The sequence below is a fragment of the Pogonomyrmex barbatus genome, unplaced genomic scaffold, assembly GCF_055798465.1.
Source record: "Pogonomyrmex barbatus isolate J1 unplaced genomic scaffold, ASM5579846v1 scaffold16, whole genome shotgun sequence".
Classification (NCBI taxonomy): Eukaryota; Metazoa; Arthropoda; class Insecta; order Hymenoptera; family Formicidae; genus Pogonomyrmex; species Pogonomyrmex barbatus.
Window position 1 is genome coordinate 513578 of NW_028297112.1, and position 18220 is coordinate 531797.

At 40.4% G+C, this 18220-nt stretch overlaps 1 protein-coding gene across 6 annotated transcripts in view; it reads left to right on the forward strand.

Moving 5' to 3' along the window:
• Positions 1–18220, forward strand: part of siz (Brefeldin-resistant Arf-GEF family protein schizo) — a 43096-nt gene that overhangs the window by 13674 nt on the left and 11202 nt on the right. Inside the window, exon 1 of one of the 6 annotated variants that reach the window (XM_089073986.1) lies at positions 16270–16518. The exons of 4 other annotated variants lie outside the window; for them this stretch is intronic. The gene's annotated coding sequence lies outside the window, so the exon portion shown is untranslated. Of the gene's footprint in view, positions 1–16269; positions 16519–18220 lie in introns of those variants that run through there. One more of the 6 variants, XM_089073988.1, reaches the window with a different exon arrangement.

The window sequence follows — 18220 nt, forward strand, 5'->3', positions numbered from 1 at the left end:
GCACGGAATATTCAACGTTGACGTTGAATTTTCGCTCCAACCGTGCGAAATAGAACGCGCGTCGCGCACGTCGCGCGCATGTCGAGCGACGAGAAAATTTATCGCCATCGATACTCGCTCTCTTTTTCTCTCTCTCTCTCTCTTTCTCCTTTTTCCTCTTTTGCCATTTTTCCCTCGTATACCGTTTACATTGGAGTTAAAAGACACCGAGTACGCGAGGCGCTTTATGGGCGCGCTTTCAGGACTTGTATCGATCGGTTTGCGCTTTATGGCTCTGGACGAGAAGGATATACACCCCCATGTGGTCGCCATACGTCACGCGTGTCGTCACGATACACACGCATGGTATGGTGTTCGTGCATGAAGATCTCTGATACTGATTGCCCGCTCCGTTGTCACCGTACTAAAATGGCCGATAACGATTTGGTGACAGAGAGATAAGAATAGATATGGCGTCGTGCTATTTCTATGCTTTGGGAAAAGTATCGTATTCGGAATCTTCGCTCGATAGCGACTCGGATTGCGCCAAACAGTGGGAGGAAATCTTGGTGGGCGTAATCGACTGAAAATGTTATGCTTGTCGCTATCAACAGCTAAAGTTCATCGCTGTGCCGTAATCGAAATTCCCATTTCCTGAGATAAAACACGCATTAAAAATACATATAGCAGATGTATGACGAAAGCAATGTTCATCCGCAAATAGTATTGATATCAATCATATCTCTCTCTCTCTCTCTCTCTCTCTCTCTCTCTCTCTCTTGTGATTTTTAATATAAATTTGTATAAAGGAGGATTAAAATCATGGAAGACGTTATTGATAATGGGAGATATTGTATCATTAGTGCTATATATAAATATGACATTATTTCCATTTCTCGTTTTATTTATTGATTGTACAAACGATCGGCGAAATACGAATTTGGTCGCCACGGCGTCTCTTCCATTTATGTATACGTACGATACTAGAGATAAGATAATGGTATGCATTTTTGTTTCGCTATTGCGAAGTTTCACGTGCCATTGCCGTATAATACGCGCGGACGTTTGGCACTTTTCGGTCGTGCGGTCTAGGCTATTTGGTGTGATCAATGTGTTTTCTAAATTTGTGTGCCAAGAGGGCTAGTTACAGGTACACACTTTTACATATTTAGCATTTAGATACGCGCGAGTGAGAGTGAAATGTGAAGTGAAAGCAAAAATTGATAGCGACCACATTGAAATCTTTAATTAGCAAACCGTATCGAATGTATGATTCATAATTTTTGATTGTTGTAAATCGCTATTAAATTTCGAAAAGAATTTATATAATTCTAAATATTAGCTTAATACTACGAAGCATCGAGATTTGCGAGATGAGATACCAGAGTTTTGTCCTACCTATGAAATTTATTCAAATTACTTGTGGTAACAAGCCAGTTTATGTGGAAAACCTTAATAATTATATGATATCGTAATACACGCGTATTGACACTTTCCTGATATTTCCTGATATTTGAAATTGTGTATTCGCCTCTCTGATTGATGAAAATTAGCCGGCCGGCGTAATGATTTGAAAGTCGTAAGTATCTCGAGTTTTCGTCGATCAAGACTTCAAGTTGGCCGGAGAATATGTCTCTCTTGGACAAAAATAAGGCTCTAAAATACGTAAAATACGTATTAACGGATGTTGCGTATCCAGTGATGTTATCGACAAGCAATAATTCCGGGGGGAGGGAGGGAGGGAGGGGGGGAGAGATCCTCTCGGCGGCGATCGGCGTAAGCGCGCCTTAAGACACGATTATAAGTAACTGTGAATGGTACGCTCAGACTAGGTCAGCTCATAACTATCGCACTATTATAGACAAGGTCGTTCCTCCGTTCCCTTCTGCCCGTCGGTTTCTCGAATGAGCGCGCGGTAGAATGCACCGGTTAATGTTGCATTATCCTATATTTTAACGTAGCAAGGCAAAGAAAAAAAGGAGACGCGAGAAATGGGACGTGGCGCGCTTTAAAAAAAAAAATCGGCGTCTCGTAACCGCACAGACGCCACCGTATGACCACTCGCGAAACGTCGAAACGGTTTCGCGTCGAAGGATACTGGAATTACTGGAAATACCGGATTATTTTGCACGTGTCGGAGCGAACACATTGCATTGGATTAATTGAATTGAAAAATCGAACGCGGCAGCGATGGCGGTGGTTCTTTGTGGGACATTCGGAATCGGCTGCTCTATCTTAAATAGGAATTGGATTACGGATTCTATATGTGATGTCGCATATAAAGAATTAATCATTTAAAAATATAAATTATTAAAAAAAAAAAAATCTGTATCTTTGATGAGAATGAGAAGGATTTACCTTTGGTGTAGAGAGAGTTAAAAGCTTTTTGTAATCTCTCCTTCAGTGCGTGATAAAGGTTCGTAAATTTAATGTTAATTATGCACAACTCGATCGAGCTGCAGCACCGGTGTATTTCATAAATGACATTACGCATATTTAAAGCACTTCCGAGTGACTGGTAAGCGAGAGGTATTAAACGCTCTGGGAATCGCTCTTTGTACCCGGGCGTATCGTAACCGCCATTGTAGACGATAGGAAGTGCATAATAGAGCAGAAAGTGAGACAGTCTTCTTCCTGAAAAAGCGACAGCGATACCGCTTGTAATTCGCCAAGAGAACAATGGTTGTGGCGGATCGGCGGGACGGAAGGAAGATAGCTTATGGCTTTTTGTCGTGTGCACGCTTCCCCGTGTTCAAAAGCAGATTTTTCAAAAGTAGAACACTCTTATGGTATATATTCCACCGGATACATCGAGCGCGCGCCTACGATAGATGTGCATAATCTGTTCGTTAACGTGTTGATTTTCAGACACGTCGCATCTGAATATATTCATGGTCCGCGGATTAAGTGGATCGTGTAAAAAAAAAAAAAAAAAAAAAAAAACCCCGAGGTGTTTCAGCAGTGCAAAACGCCCGCTTGAGAAAATCCATCTTTTGCGAGATGCTTTTTCTTGATGCTCATTCCGAACATCAGGTTTTACTTTGCGTTCACACGATAATTATGTTCTCCATTATCGCGCACGTTAATTACATATAATGAAAAAGAATGTTGATGATTCTCTCGACTAAAGTACGAGAAAAGGTTCAAAGCTTAAATTCGCATTTTGTCGCATAATTTAACCGATTATTGTTATTTAATTGCTTCACGGAGTAATGATGCGCGTGCAACGGCAGTGAGTGGTCTATTTCAATATCAAAAGAGAAAATGCCGAGCGGGTCGGCTGGAAAGAGCTAAAAGCGTCGTTGACTTGGAGCCAGCTTGAGAATATTTTCACATCAGACAGAAGTATACGAAGGCGACGAGCGCCACGCTCCCTGGATCGATACTTCGGCGGGAAATAATTACATGCTTATGATAATTGATGTTGACATTTTCATGATGTACGCGGAAAATAAGAAAATTCGAAAAAAATCCCATCCGTTTATAACTCCGATAACGCTTTTACATGTCGTAAACAGGCGGTATATTGGAAGAAAGTTAATAAGATAATTCACTTCGTTTTGATTTTGTTTAATGAGAAAAATAATGAGAAAGAAACATGCCGTCTAACGTCGTCCCGGATGCGGTTGCTTGAGTGGCGAATGAAATCAATATACAAAAAAGATGGAAGAAATTTGTGTTATCATAACTTTCACCTACTCGAACTACAGGTTTATATGTGCATCCGTCGATTCATGACGCTTTATGACAGAGCGACGATTTCGATAAATTATAATATTATACTTTTTCCTAGTTCTTAACTTTTTTTTGCTTAATCCTAGGATTGTACGCATAAGTATCAAAAGAGAGAGAGAGAGAGAGAGAGAGAGAGACTCTATGAAAATTTCAAGTATCTTCTTCTACTTAAACATTTGTATTTTGCGAGCAAATAAATTTAAATTTAGATCTTATAATTATATTCTATGTATCTTGCATCGAGTTGAAAATCTGCGGCTGGATCTGAGAGACTCTGCGATCTGTACTCTGTATACATAAAAATATACCGTGCAATCTTAAATTTCTCCCCTGCATTTTGGCTCGATAAGTTTCTTCATTACCGCGAACGAGACAGTTGCTTTAGGCGAATGATATATATTTCTGTTCCGCGAGTCTGCCTTGTATATATATATATATATATATATAGCAGTAGTCGACCTCGATTTTCATCTATCTATACCGGTACTTGAACTTCCTATGTTTGTTTGATCGCACACCGCAGTGGAAATTGATTATCAGTGGGACTGCAATGAATATCAAAACCATTTTCGCGGTTTGATTAATAACGCCTTATTTTCACAGTTTGCGCGCGCTGCGAATGCGAGCAAAGATTGAATGCCGCGGGGTACTACCTTGAGCGTGAACAACCTAGCGTTATGAATCACGCGTACGTGACGGGATGTTACTTTTATGATCGAATCATGATGATTGCTTGTTTATTTCCTCTCTGGACCTTGTGCAACTTACCGAACTTGTGACTTTTTACATCACCGTTCTTGTAATAAGAGTGAAGAGTAAAAAAATTAGGTTAACGATCAGAAGCACTTAATTCGTTATAACACACACACACACACACACACACACACACACACACACACACACACACACAGAGAGAGAGAGAGAGAGAGAGAGAGAGAGAGAATTTGCGATATATATTGAAGTAACGGGTAATGAAATCATTCTTTTAAATCGTTGCTTGTGCCATATTAAAATAAAGAGCTACGACGTATGGTGTTCGTGTTTATCATAAGATCGAAGATGAAAAGATCGATTCTCGCTGGACCGGTTAAGTGATCGTATTAAGCTGCTGTCCCGAGAGTTCATTCGATGGTAAGGGAGAGGATTACCTCGGTGAGAATAGTTTCACGCGCCATAGTCCTAAATACTGATTTCAAGTGGCAAATTCGCCAGCAGAGAGCAACCCGCGAATTTACGATCATTAAACCCGAGAAATTATCTCTCTTTATCTTGACGCATCTCAATTTATGGCAATGTGACTTATTTACCTATAATTTAATACGCGTTTGTTTAATTAACCTTGCCCACACTGTTGTGTCAATTGTAACGCAGATTTGGATTCCTTAAACCTCGCGATATCTTCTGTAACAATGTCTGAACGTGAAGCGATATCGAAACGTCACGACGATTCGCGAGAATTAATAGATGGAAGGAAAATTCGATTTTTATTTCGGTTTCGAACAATATTTAAATATTTGGATATATATAAAATGGCAGCTTAAAAATATTAGATAAAAAGAAGAATATATACTCAACTATATATAGTGTATTTTTAATTACTAATGGAGGTGTATATTAAAAATAATTTTATGGAATCCAATTAGTGATATATATATATATATATATATATATATATATACTTTAATAAATAAAGCATGAGATAAACGCTATATGGAGTCTCGATGAACCGATGATCTTGTGCATTCTCGGATTTCTTCTTCAACGCTTCTTCGCAATAATGGATGCACCGCATCGCGTCGGCATGCATTAAATCCACTCGTTACCGTTCCAACGCGATGTACATTAGCCTCTCGAGCAGGTTATACCCGAGCATAAATGCAATTCAGACGTGGTTATCCTGCTGGTCGCGCCGACGATCAACGCGAGCGCACGCGGTTGGGTCGAAGATACTCCAGTCTAAAGCGAAAGTCGAACACGATCTCTTTCGTTCCTGGCCTCTCCTCACCTTCGTTCGACCTCCGTTGAGCCTCCCTCGTACGCTGGCCCGTCTGCTATCTTTGCTTCTCCATTTTCCGGAATATTTCCGATATCATCTCTTTCATATCTCCCTTCCTTCCTCTCCCCTCTCCGTCTCTCTCTCTCTCTCTCCCTCTCTCTTCCTCTCTCTTCCTCTCTCTCTCTCTCCCTCTTGTGTAATGATAGACTGTCTCTGCCTGGTACGAGCTAATCGGTACTCGTTATATAAAGTGACGACACCGTGTCAAGAACTTCGCACTCGGGAACCCAAAGGAAATAAATCCGTAATGCGATCGAATTTATCACAAGAGGAAATAGAAATAGCGAGTTACGTTATTTAAAGAGAAGAAGGCTCAGAAAAATGCTCACGTAATAATGCTTAAAAAAGATTACAACTTGCATTCTGTGATAAGTAACGTAGCGAGCTTACGTTACAATATATAAGATATATTGCTATAACTTTTTTACTATAAATTATTTATGCTTTTAGAACAGAAAAGAAATTATAATTCGTAAATATCGTGAATTGTCGGCATTATTCTAAAAAAAAATTGTCATCAGTTTTGCATGCGAATAAATTTGTAATATATTCATTTATTTAAAATATTCGAGAATAAGCGTTTTGCGCAGTTTCCTCGTTTCAACTTTTGTGAAAAAAAATGGGTTTTTGCACTTTTTACATTCTTCTACTTCGCTGAGGGAACGTTTGTCTCATGAAATCGCGCGTTCCGCGATGAATATATATCTCGGAACGTGACATAAACCATTCGCACTTACCAAAACGTTTCATAATGTTTTAACTCGAGCAACGTGCGTCGAGATGGATTGTTTATGATACAACGATGAGGAAATGATAAATGTTCTGCTGTTGAGTCGCGCGAAAGAGAGTCCGGCTCAAGATTATATTCGGGCGAAATTTCACGAAATTTTATTGCATTGCCGATTTCGCAATAGTCATAATATCGTCGGCTCGTAAAAAGAATATAGGATTGTATCATAGCGTGACGAAATTCTTATATTCAGCAATTATAAAAAAATATTAAATTAATTAATAAAATTATGGAAAGTTATGGAAAATAATGAATAAAATAATTGATAACGATAATCGTAAAATAATAAGAAACGTAAGATTACATTATATCTCGATAAAATTCTTATCGTGCTTGATATTATTAATGATTATAGAAATTCTATGATAAAATTCTGATGATAAAATCATTAATAATCGATTCTCATTTATTCCAAATGATTATGGATGCAATATTATAAAAATACTATAAAATATAGAAAAAATTTTTTTTAAATAAACAGCTTTTAACAATGCACAAAATATTTTCTGTTATGCAAAATCGACGAGTATCGGTTTTATATTATACTTATATATAAAATACTGTCAATTTCATATTATATTGCACCTAAAACCACCATTCGAAAAATATTTCACATCCCAGCCTTCTTTAATGAACGAAAATTCTGCGATAAGGTATAGCGAAGCGAGAAATACGTTATCGACATTTTCGTCCAATAACATCGTAATAATCTAATATCTACGTCGAGAAACAATTATGGGAAAATGAACAACGGCGTCGCGTAAGTGTTGCAGCGAAACAATATCTGTTTGGATCGGGCATGCAAAGTAGTGAATTCCGGTTGTGAGATAATTTATAATTTCCGTTGCCTACATTACAGGAATTTTTATGTGTTGCACAATTAAAGGAGCACTTTTCCTTCCGGGCTTTTCGAATTACGTTAAATATTTCTTTTTTTCATCACACGCACATTTCAAATGGGACCAATCGATGACAATAGTCGAATCGCGGTTGAATAGCGTTGAAACGATCGCGAATCGAAGCGTAACGTTAGTAACAATGAGTGAAAGTTCCTCGGCTGGCCATTTCGACGAGAAAGCTAATGAGACGCTGTGTTTTGCAAGTTAAATTATCGAGTCGCGCGATAGGAACAGTCGTCCTTATCGTGGACAGTAATATAATTCGACTTTCAATGGTACCAATTCAAATTAACCTGAATTTAATGCAACAGTCCCGTCAATGTGAAAAAAAAAAAAATCATAAAATTGGGATTGCTAAATGCAGATCTGCTGTCTAGTTCCTGTGAACGAAGGTCGTCGGCAGCAGGGCCATTTGGTGGTCAAATAGCATCGGAAAGACACGTAAAACGTGTATTATTGTCCAGAGTCTAGTTCCGTTCGCGAGGAACGGACCCGTGGCCATCATCGTCGTCATCGTCATCGTCATCGTCGACGTCACGTCACGTCGCGTCTATCAGCGGCGGTGGAGACCGCGCGCGAGGTGGGGTATCGCCACTCGACGACGGTTTCGACGTGAACATCCAGCCCGCCGCCGACTGGCTCGCTCAGTCAAGCTGAAACCGCGAAGGATCTCGCGCGATAGAACGAGGCGAGCGAACGAGCGAGCGAGCGAGCGAGCGAGCGAGCGAGCGTGCGTGCCTTACGGCCTCTCGCGAACGCGTTTCACCGTTTCTCCTATCGCTCGCTTCGCCGCCACCGCCGCCGCCGACCGCGGGAGGATCGATTCTACGTCCTACGTGCGCGGTGATCTGTCAGATTGACCGCGATCCTCGAAATCGGCGCGACGACAAGTGAGCGCGACTCGCGGAGCGCGATCGCCGAGCGTGCGATTACACGCGTGACGAGGCCCCCCCCCCCCCCCCGAGGATGGTGCGAGGAGTGCGCGATGCGATTACGCGTGAATTTTTCACGCGGACGATTTTCCTGCGCGTGGTCCGATATATATCGTTGTGATTCCGCGTGCGGCGGAATAACAACGAGGCGAATATCTGCGCGATTTCGCGAGAGCGGCCGCCGCGATGCTCCCGTCACCGTCTCTACGGCTGACCAGGCGGAACTTGCTTACGGGATATGATGTCAGTGGAATAAACGAAAGACGTGTATGCCGTGCGCGCCTTATCGGCAGTTACCGTATCGGTGCGCCTTAAAAAGCGCGCTGAATCATCACGCGGTAAAATTGACGCGGTGTGCGCGCCGCGGTGCATTCGTTACGATTGGCTCCTCGCAGAAGCGAGGTGTTGTGCGAAGTTGCACAACTGACCACAATAACGGCAAGGAGGAAAAAATTAGCTGATCTTCGCGGCGACGAGAGTGTCTTCTGCCGCGAAAGTCTCGCGGCGTCGAACCCATGATCTCGGTGTTTAAAGAAGATCACCAAGTCAACGAGAAAGATATATATATATATATATATATATATATAGATCAAAGGTTCGAAATATCTATTAAGCCACTCTCTGTTCTCTTCCTCGCGTTATACCCACGGAAAATCACGACGGTGGGAGGGGAGCAGTATGAGTTGCTTGTCTCGCAGTCGGTCGCCACGGCTCGCCACGGCTTTCACGACGGTATTTACACTCGACTGCATTTCTGAAAATCGCACGCTGTCACTGCGCGACGATGAAAAAGAGGAAAGAGTTTCGTTTAAAATACCGATTAAGAATACTAGATAAGAATGGTAAGGCCGTGAGAACAGTGTAAACGAAGAAAAGAATTTCATGCTTACTTAAAATAATTCTGTTGTTTAACGAATAATGATACAAGTCACGACCAACGATAAGAATATCAAAGTTGAAGGAATATTAAAACGGACAAAGAAAGATACATATATTTTAAAAGAATACATGTACCTTTCCTCTGTCTTGTCGTAGACCTCATTGTCAATTTTAATTTAGGACTTTTAACAGATTCTAAATCAATATATAAAATAGATTTTTACAATACATCTATATATTTTGAAAAAAAAAATATTTATTTTAGATTAAGCTTCTTAAATAGTGATTCAGAATTGGCATTTTCTCAATAATACACGGATGTATTAAAAAAATGTTTTTGTACAGAATCTGAGAATTCTAATCAAGATTTAATAATGCGCTAGAGATAGCTAACATCGCGTAATAATACCAAATAGGAAAAATAATATTCTTACAAATGCAATTTAAAATATTTCTTTATAAACTTATTAAATATTTATTCTTAATGATGAATATGTTAGCTATGAACAATAAACATTAAAAACAATAAACATTAAAAACAATAAACATTAAAGAAAGAATATTAAAGAGAAAAAGAATACTTTAAGAAATTCATTTTAAATAAATACCTCAAGTATCTCAGATTATTATTATAATAAAAATCTCAGATTTTACCGCTTAAAGATAGGAAATGCTAATGAACCACAAACATCATGTAATGCAATCAGCAAGAGGTGATAGTTAATAGGGAAAGTAATACGGGATAAAAAAGAGTGAAAACACTAAAGCGTCTCACAGAGAAGAATTTATATCGACCTGACTAGTCGATATAAATATTTAACGAATTACTGAATGGCTGTTGAATGGCTATTTTAACATATTTTTTGATCAAGATACACCATCGCTTGCGATTTGAATAAATATTTCGTCTTTAGTGTGTCCGGGTTCTCTATTCTTGAAAAATGCGAGCTGCTCTCGAGAATTTCCATCGGCGGGTCCGACTTTTAAAAGTATTGCAAATTCGCAGACGCGCGAGATGAAAGTGCCGATAAAAATGAGAAGTCGACAAAAGCTGTCGACAAAATCTCCGTCGCGACGATCACACACACACACACACACACACACACACACACACACACACACACACACACACACACACACAAATTTAATATGTATCATTATCGTAGCATTATATTGACGGTTCGTATAATATATATATATATATATATATATATATATATATATAATTATTATTATTATATATATATTATATATATATATATAAATATATATATATATATATATTATACGAACCGTCAATATAACGCTACGATAATGATACGTATTAAATTCACACGCCGTATGCGTCACGAAACGGCGCCTGTCAGCGACGTCGCACGCTCCGTTTCGGCATTGAAAGCAATTTGGGCAGTAACCCATTTGGGTGCGTGCGAGTGTGCGACACGCGTGCGTGTGCGTGAGCGTTTCTCGGCAGTTGTCCGCTTAAATCAATCGCGAGTGCATCGACATGCATGCGCGACGCCGTCAGACAACGCGTTATGTTGTGCGTTAATGGAAAAGTGTCCGCGTTCATTATTGAATGGTATACAATACGTCGGAGAAATAACACAGAAATAGATACAATTGCGATAGTTTACATTGGATTTAGTTTGACGATAGAATCTTGACTTAAAAGTGACAAGTAGGGTGTTGCGCATGATATTTTGCACGTATCGGTCGAGAGAACGCGAAGAGAACGCGTAATTTAGAGTAACCTTAATTTAGAATAAACTTAATCGGCAATGTAAAATAAATTTGGCGGTTGAAATTTTTCTCAAGGTTACTCCACTTGAACTCCAATTTATTTCTTCTTGTGTTGAAAAACAATATTTTTTTATAAAGGAGATAATAGATCAGAAACGAGTCAATCTGCTTCAACATTATTATTAAATGTGTTACTAAATGAAATTATTATTAAATGTACTAAATTATCAAAGATGTACTAAATTTACATCTTGATTTGATCTCGTTCTGGTCTGTTTATCTTCTTTAGATTGATTTGCAAACACTCTTCTATTTCATTTGATAATATTTCTTATCACTTGGAAGACTGCCTGTGTTTTTAAATCTTAATTAACGGTATGGTAAAGAAAATACGAGATTCGTGCAATCGTATGTCGAAAGATGCGTAACGAACACGATCGTTCCGTCGTATATACAGATGTTTGCATAATGAGTGATATTAATAGGCGTTAATGATGATCGTAAACGAATAAGGATCGTAATGGAGGTCGTCAGATTCTAAGTTAAACATTCTTTTTCACCGCCGTCGTTATTTATCGTTTTCGCCTTATCTTGTTTTTAAGCCCTTTAACCCGCCATTTGTCCAATACCGCGCTGTTAAAAATACTCTCTACGGCCGAAGTGTCCCTTCGGTGATCGTAATCGGAGAATTATGCGTCTATGACGCGAGGCTGACCTTCCTTCGCTCCGACGTCGTGACAAGCACGAGAGACTGTCCGATATAACAGTGGACATTGGCGGTATCGTGTACGCGACCGAGACACATTACGCGCGCTTACGAACGATATCGGTTTCGAAGCTACGGATATGTTTTAACATCGACATGTATATCATCGCGAGGAATTGTTGGCGCGAGCGACGTATGAGCGTGATAACTATGTAGCAGCGTCTCGTGCGTGCGTGCGTGCGTGTGCGCGCGCGCGCGCGCGCGCGTGTGTGTGTGTGTGTGTGTGTGTGTGGTGTACGTGCGTGCGTGCATGCGTGTGTGTGTGTGTGCGCGCGCACGCGCGTGTGTGTATTGTGTACACGCATCGAGCACGTGGGGCACAGGCACGTAGTGCGAATAGTATTGCGGCGGTACCGTTAATACCATTCGCGCGATATCTAGCCGCTCTAAGAGAGCGCACACACGCGAGCATGCGGAATCGCCGCTCGTGTGTGGGAGCGCGCGAGTGACGCCATTTCCCGATCCCTCTTATACCCTCCCCCTCCCCCCTCGCGCCTCCCCGCTCGTGCCTTTTTCGCGTGAGAACAAAACTCGGATACAATGATATCGGGATAATCGGGGCCCGGCGCGCTTTCGGCTACACGCCTTCCTACGCAAGCGAGTTCGCTGTGCTAACTGTGCTTTGAAAAATGCAGGAACCTCCTCCGAACGCCGGAGACGGCGATGTGAGCTATATTCCTTCCGCGAGATCTCGCACTTAACTTTCGGTTACAGCCTACAGTCCTGTTGTTCTTTTTTCCGTTTGCTTCTCATCTCTCTTTTCTCTGAAGCTTAAGAGGATTCTGAACTGACGAGCACACTCCGATGGCAGCGTTCACACATATGCGCATCTAACATACATACGTACATTTATATATACATGCACTTATAATATATATATATATATATATATACATTCTTGCGCACAGGACTATGGACAAATTTTCGTATTGCCTTTTGTATCACATTACATAAGCATTTAACCTAATTCTAAGAATTCAACGTTGTAATCTTCTAGTTTAGCAGTTTTGTACTTTGAGATACATGTCTCAAAATTTTTATATAATGCAAGTATTGACGCAACTTGACAGCTTTAGACGTATTAAAGTATCAAATGCTAAAAAAGATTTAATTTTATAAATTTTTCTCGTTCTTGATACGAAATTCATATGCTAGACACATATTAATAACTTTGATTGTGGAAAAGGATTTCCAAATCTATTAAATTAATAAAAAATTAGAGCGATACAAAAATTACCGCAAAATTCTGTCGAACAATAAGTTTAACATCCCTTTAAGTAAACATTTTTTGTTCTATGCACTGAGAGAAAACAAACTAGTTCTAGTAACTATATTTATGACAATTAGGAAATTTAAGTACTTGCAACTAGTTTTTCAAAGCGATTCAACTATAATATTTGTTAAATATGTAAATAATGCAATTGGAAAATGTTTTGAAATTGATTTCTGTAAAGCTAACTCGTGTTAATTAAGTTAGACAGTTTAGCAGTTTACGCCATTAAACTGCGCGCGAGGCAATATTCAATGAATCTACGAGGAGATATCTATTATATCTATTATATCTATTATAATTCAGAGCATCTCCAGCACTTTTCAACTGCGAGGAAAGGTCTTTTCAGAAATCGATAGCCCGTTCACTAGCCGTTTTATTATTCACTCGAAACATCTTGGCACATTTCCTCGAGGGTATCCGATCCACACCGTTTTCCCCGGATTTCACAAATAAATTTATCCTCCTGACGATATCCAATGAAAACGTGCACGAGCATGCATTTCCTACGTTGCATTTTACGGACCGTTATCCAGAAACCGGACATTTTCGTTCGCGTTTAGTCAACCGAGAACTCGCATGTGTATATGGGAAAATAAAAGTCGCCGACATGCACATTCATATGCGAAGGGACGCAAGAAGAAGTTTTTCCAACGAATATGTTTGCAAATTTCAGAGAAGAGAGAGAGAGAGAGAGAGAGAGAGAGAGAGAGAGAGAGAGAGAACCTATCGTTGATTGACATGTCACACGGTGTAAAATTTTTATTCGATCTAGAAAGATAAAAATATCTAGCTTGACAGAATAAAAATACTTTGCACAGCAACGCTCCTATTAAAAATTTTATACAAGATAGAGAGTTTAAGACGAGAGCTAGCTTCACCTAATCCCTAATCATTATATAGGTCTTCTTGATAACGCACTTGATGTTCGCACTTGAATGATTTGAATTCAAGGCATTCTAATGCACTTGAAACAAATAATCCCAAAGCGAGCGAGAATGCGGGATATTCGTATTCGGCCAGATATAACACTTTTGTTCGCTCACGTCGAGCAAAATCTCACATTAGGCGTCAGCTAGAAATCCGCTCGCGACTCCCGCACGCACGCCGTGTATCGGCTCTCCCGCTATTCTTCATTACACGCCAGCCAGGGAATTACCATTACCGTGTATCGTTAGGAAACGAGAAAAGCGGATAATAAAGGAATGTGGGGTAGGATCGCGGCTTTCTTGACTCGCGTGCGCGCAACTTATTATCCTACGCGTGTACCCGATAGTATGCCAACGTGGGCTTATTATTAGAGTGTGACGTTTCGCCGTGAAGTGAACTTGAACGCCGCTGTTAGGCTCTCCGGTTTGTACGAATGTACAAATTAAGAAAATGTTCGGCTCGCAAGAGCACCGTAGGCCAGCGAGCCTCATTCCGTCAACGAGCGCCACTTTTGGAACTCGGCAATCGGCACATGGAAGGGAAAAAAAAAAAAAAAAGAAAGAGAGAAAGAGAGACGAGTCTTTTTCGTTTCGATGACTTTGGCGACGCGCGCGGATTACTTAGTCTCGATTCCTCTGGCCGCCAGCTCCATCCCGCTCGCGGGCTCTGCGGGTTTTCTGCGCTCGCTGAAATCACTCGTAACCTTTGCCACTTGCGATTCGTGCGCCTAGAGACCAGTCCCCCGCAGTCGCTCGCGTCTAGGCGCGGAGCAGCGTACGCTCGACCAGAGCTTTCTCTCCCGATCGCTAACTTTTACTTTTGCCACAGGCAAATTGAGGATCTCTCGGCGTGTCCGCGCTCTCGTACGCTCGTACGTACGCTGCTCGCGGCACAACGCGAAACTAGTATGTGATCCGCGTGGAGAAGATGAGGTCGGGCTGCAGCGTGCGAAGCTCAAGTTTGCACTTCGCGCACGTTCGCGCGCGCAAAAGAAATCCGGTAAATTGCGTCGGTCGGACCGCCAAGGGAAATTGTTACCGGAAAATCGGATGTTTTTGTGAGGCGCAATTTCGTTGAAGCGTTTTCGCGACACTTGTGTGTGTTCGTCGTGAAGGCCGTGTGAAGTGAAAACGCGTCTTTACGACTTTATCGTTTCTATGTAAGAAATTCAATGTCGGGAAGGATTCTCGTAATCGTGATGAAAAATCGAAATAAATTTTACAAGCTCGCAAAATCAATAGACACGTATCGCGCTAAATATATACGCTATAATATATATATATATATATAAAGTACTATTGTGTATGTATTTTTTCTAATGAATGTAATGGCATTTGGGAAAATAATTAATCGTATCTTTCGACGAAATCGTTGTACAAAAAGATCCGAAATAGAAACGATATCTCGAACGATATATCTAAATTTCAGTTCATACTTGACGAACGAACAACCACTGAAAAAAATATACAGAGTTGGAGGATACACAACCGCAAATATTCCCATTCGGTGTTGCGAAGTGTATTTCACTTGCGTGCTCTTCACCGGAGGAGGAAAAAAAATAACAGCCCGCACAGGCAGTGCGAAATTAAAACTGGAACACGCGTGCTCGTTGAAATTGTCACCGTATTGACGCGAAATCCCTATCGCGCCGACATTAACATACGTGAAAGTACGCGGATATATCTGTTGTGCGCTGATTATTTTTCTATTTACAGTTCAGCTGGCGGTTCTTTCAACACGCGTACACTCAAAGAGGGATAAATCTATCTAGGATATATCAAAACGACAATAACAAGCGTTCAATTAAAATCGCACGCGGACGGACGCAATCGTGTTTCGCGTCTATATTCGATATTCCGTTCTCTTTTATCGTATCTTCCCAATTATAATTTATCAAGATGGATTTAGCTTGTATCGTAGATGATATGAATTTTCAATGTTATTCGATATTTATTTGTGTCCACGGGACGTTGCAATTCTTTTCGGAACGTTCTTTAAACGCGGCGTATTTCCGACACGCCTCTTGATCTTACCTTCGCTCGGGCTCAAGAGAAATCGAAAATTCTGTCGCGTGAAATACATTTAGGCGGGGAGGAATTAATTCGATTCAATTGGCGCGAGCGCAATTGAGATCACGATTGGAAATCGGTTTTGCGCGTCGTAAATCGATCGGGCTTCTTTCCCGCCGCGCGTTAAAGTGGATCTCCCCCTCGTGGGTGCAATGACCTCCCGTCCCGTCTTTGGCGTAACTCTCTTTTAACGTAGTTTCAGAAATCTATATATATATATATATATATATATATATATACGCGCAATGATCGCGCACGGCCAGAGTGAATTGACCTGTATTTCCGAGCGGTAGCAGCATCGAGACGAGCGTAACAATGTATATGCGCACGGCCGTTGAAATCGCCGGTGGGAGGCCGCTGCCCCACCTTTCATTCGACTTTGACAGTTCCATTATGGTATCGAAGCTAACGGCAAACAGAACGGGTGGTAGTTGACGATTGTGAATCAACGTGCTCGTCGGTCCGTCAAGGTATTTTTATTGTTTCTTTTTTTTTTTTTTTTTTTTTCTTCTTTTTTTGTTCCGTGCCGACGCGACGCAATCACTCGATGTGGAAAAACGGGCGGTCCGTTGTTCGTTTTCTCATAGCCTATACACTGGTGTCGTAGAAACTGTGAAATTGAATTTCGCGATAAACGCGAAAAGTGTTATATTACTCGTGTCGTCGATTTACCTCATGTGAATGGAATCTGAATCAATTCGATCGAGTCGACATTTCAACGAGTTCTCTCGCGTTCGTCTTTATGGATCAATTTCGGCGAGCGTATCTGGAGGAGTCTTTGCCACCGTCGTTGTTGGATTAATTTGATCAGTTTAATCACATTTGTCTCTGCCGGCAACCCCCCCGGGGAGGTCGAGACAAATTTGCGTTGCACGGAAGAGAGCAAAGTGGATCGTGTTAACGAGCTGCGCGCCGAGTTTCGGAGAGTCGCAGTTGTAAAGGACTTATTTCGCCGTATGTCACACCGTTAAAAACGTTTCACGTGCGGTCTCGTTCGCACGAAGGATTTCTGTACTCATTATTATTCGCCGTCTTTGACTTTTTCGTACGTGCGTCCCCGATACGAGTCGGCTAAAGACGAACAACAAACGGTATCCACCGACACGCGCACGTTGCAGTCATAAGCTAATTGAGCGTTAATTCCCCGGAAATTTTAGCTTATCCCGAACTTTGTTCCGTTCCACCAAATCCGACCAATATGCCTCCATGTAAAAATGAAAAGAATTATAATTCACGGTAATCGACAATGCGATTACTTATAAATCTCTATTATCCATGGAGAACAATAAACGTATATAGAGAGTTATACGAGAATTTTTGTTGTATTATTATTATTATTATTATTGCAAAATAAAATGAAATATAAGATAAAACGTAGAACGTGATTGAACGAAAATTCATAATTTTTTGAAAATTAATTAAACACCGTTTTTTTACCGTTGAAAATAATGTAAAATTAAGATTTCTTCATTGAAGAGAGTAACTTGGTTTCACTTCTGCTAGATATTAAGAGTTAGCTCAGCTCGACAAGACGCTGTTCCTTTCGCGGATGAAAATTATAGAAAAAGATATACATGTAATTATATACATGTGTAATCGATTCGGGCTCCACACGTATAATATGTGTGTGTGTGTGTGTGTGTAAATATACTTTCGTGAAAGAGAGACCATTGGCAGGAATAAATACATCGCACGTAGATATCGTACAGATACACTTACTGTTACGCATATTAATCGCAAATATCGTTAGAAAGTTTTAACGATTGCTCGTGAATCAACCGGAAAAGACGGACGGGTGAAAACAACGCTATTGATCGCTGCCGAGAGTAGCTCGGTAATAGTTAACCCAATTACTTAGTGTCAAACGTTGAAGCTTAAAGCTTCGGATGGAATTCAAGGTGGTCTCTGTGGCTTGGAGGACTAGATTTATATTTCGAGAATTATCTATTAATAAGGACTGATATCCAATATGCTTTGAATTATTAACTTACTGACCCAAATTTTCATAACGATTACGATGTGACTGAAATAACCGAGCAAATGGTCTTAATTCGTTAGCAGCAATTATCCCCGTTGCTTAAAATTAATGATTTTATTTTACACAAGATTAAAATATTTTTGAATAAACGCAATAAAATATTAATATTGAAGATAATATTTTTCTTAATTTGT